A 2,869-nucleotide genomic window follows, 5' to 3' on the forward strand; every position below is an offset into this window, starting at 1 on the left:
TCCTGACCTCGTGATCCGCCCGTCTTGGCCTCCCAAAGTGCTGGGATTACAGGCTTGAGCCACCGCGCCCGGCCGAGCCACCGCTACTTTCTTACTTGTCCTAATGTCTGCGCTTCATCTGGATGTCCCTGGAGGAGAGGTGATGAAGGACTGAGATAAGGAAAGAGGACTGTGTGCCTGGGTTCCTATGGCCACATGCCTGACCCCAGCACCGCCGTTCATGATGGTGAGGGTGTCTAGGGTGAAGGGTCTGTTTTGGGATAATTCAGCCAGAGGACATGGGGCTGGTGGCTGGGGCCTGAGTCTTCGGCTGCTTTGAGCCTGTTTCCCTACTGCTGCTACATGAAGACAGGGATGGAAGAACCGCACCACCATGGCCAACAGAAAGCCACAGCCCAACCAAATCACAGCTGGGTTTTGGAGGAACCACAGCCTGAGGCCCACAGCCCCTTAAACACCTGAGAATCTCAGAACCCTGGTATCTTAAACAGGACAGCAGTTCAGAAAACCCACAGGACCTGGAAATTGAAAGAAAAAAAAAAAAATCTAGAAGGTCACTTGGGCCTGACCAATATCAGGATTATTCATCCAGGATTCTGGAAAGACGGCCGTCCAACCCCGCTGGCCTGCCTCCCATGAGGGGCAGCTCACCACTCCTTCCAGCAATGCATTTGGTTTCCAAGGAGCCTGTCTCCTTGTAGCTACCCTTCCTCAAGATCTGAAATGTGACCCATGCCCCTCCCCCCTGCTCTATAACCTTCCATGGCTCCCTATTGCCCTTGGGATAAAGTTCGCTCCTCGGCTTGGCATTCAAGGCTACTACCTACCTCATGGTCCTCTTAAATAGTCCAGCCACTCAGGCCTCCTCCAACATACCCTGCCTTGCTGTTCCCTCTGCCTGCAATGCCTGTCCCCCTCTCCTCCTGGCAGAATCCTTCTCCGCCTTCAAGCCCAGTCCCAGTACTCCCTCTTCCGGGCAGCCTTCCCTGCTCCCACCTGTCCTGACCACTGCCCTGGAAGTTTCTGCCTCCAGCATCTCCCTTTCCAGGCCCACAGGACAGGGCCACGCCCAGGGTCAGCTCGGGACACCTTCCTTCCTGGGAGACGGACGGTGACCATCGATATCCTTCAGTCCCTGGGGATCCAGCTCACCTGTCCCGCAGGCTGACGTCATGGTCACCTTTCCAAGGGCAGTTTGATTTCTATCTTCCAGGCCCAGTCCCGGTAACCCCAGCAAACTTCTGCCACCAGCTCGGTGTGGCCACTGCAGAGGACATGCCACATCTCCAGCCCCTTCTATGCCCATCAGACAGAGGCGAGGACTGAGGTCTCAGGGGGAAAGGACCCTCCTGGGGGGACTCGATATCTAGGCTTGGAGACAACTCCAAAGCCGAGGAGGCAACCCCGGCCCTAAGATCCTATCGGGGCTCAGTCGCAGCGGAGTCTGCTGGGGGAACCGGAGGCAAAGTGGGGCAGGCACAGATCAAGACAGTCTCAAGCGACCTCTCTCTGCCTCACCTCCCCCCACTCCAGTCCAAAACCAAAGCACATCTCCCGGGGAGACTGAAGCCCAGAGAGGACTAGGGACCAGCCTGAGGCCACACAGCGAAGCGCCTCCTCTCAAAGCTCCAGGTCTGAATCCTGCATAGCCCAGAGTCAAGGGGAAGAAGGGAGGAGCACAGCTTCAGGGCAACCCTTAGCGAGGAGCTGGGATGCAGCAGGGTTCTTGGGTTTCAGCGGCTTCCTCGGGCCTCAGTTTCCCTGCCTGCTGTTGGGAATGGGCCAGTTCAGAACAGACAAGAGGCTGACGCCAGGCTGCCACCTACCCAATATCCGAGGCGTCTCTGTGTGGGTGGCAGTGACTCCCAGACAACTTCCCGTAGAGTTTAAGACCCCCTTCCAGGTGGGTTCCAACTCAGCCTCGGTCCCAGCCATCCCCCTCCACCCACGCGACAACCTGTACTCTCCCTAAGTAGAGTTTGAAGCAATGGGGCAGGCACAGCCCGAAGTCCCACCCCTGAAAGAAACTGGTCTCCTGGGATGTGGGAAAGGGTTTGGGGGCAAGGCGGATGCCCCAGGTGTCCGGAATGTTTATTTTGGAGAGGGAGTTTGGACCTTCTGACATGCTGAAGGAACACTCAAAAACAGAAATGCGATTTTGCAAATGGGGCAGAGGCCTCCTTCAGTCACCACAGCCATGAGTCCCTCTCCCCCTCCTCCCTCCTTCAACCCAAACCCAGAACCCCAAAGCCTCAGGGCACCCCAGTAACTCCAAGCACCTATTCCGCTCCAGTCTAGGGGTCAAAGATGACAGCCTCAGGTAGAGGATGTCAAAGACCTCAGCGAGAGAGGGAGGGCCACATGGGGGCGGGGGCGAGGGTCTGCGAATCCCTCCCCCAACCCCAGGACGCCTGCAAAGGCTCCTAGCTCCAGCATTAACCCGGCCGGGGCAGAGGTGGGGGTTCATGACAGTAGCGCCCCCTCTGGGAGGTGCCCCAAACTCGGAGGGCGCCCACAGGCGGAGAGCAGGACAGGAGGGGCACGTGACCCCCGCCCCGGGGACCAATCAGCGCCCGCAGGAGGGGGCCACACTCGGCGCCCCCCACCCATCCCGGCGCGCTTGGAGAGAGACGTTTTCTTTGTCCTTTTGTCAGCTCTTGGGGGGCCCCGAACCCCCAGGCCCCCACTGCGGCGGGGGGCATCCAAACCGGCCGGCCCTCCCCTCCAACACCACTGTGACCCCTGCCTCGCGGCCTGGAGCCGGGACTCGTCCTGTTCTGGGCTGGACAGGAGGCCGGAGAGGACTCGGGCGCCCAAGGTGCGGCGGCAGGACGCGAAGTGGGGCACGCGAAGTGGGGCGGAGGGGCCT

This window comes from Mandrillus leucophaeus, unplaced genomic scaffold (genome assembly GCF_000951045.1).
Source record: "Mandrillus leucophaeus isolate KB7577 unplaced genomic scaffold, Mleu.le_1.0 Scaffold8, whole genome shotgun sequence".
Taxonomy (NCBI): domain Eukaryota; kingdom Metazoa; phylum Chordata; class Mammalia; order Primates; family Cercopithecidae; genus Mandrillus; species Mandrillus leucophaeus.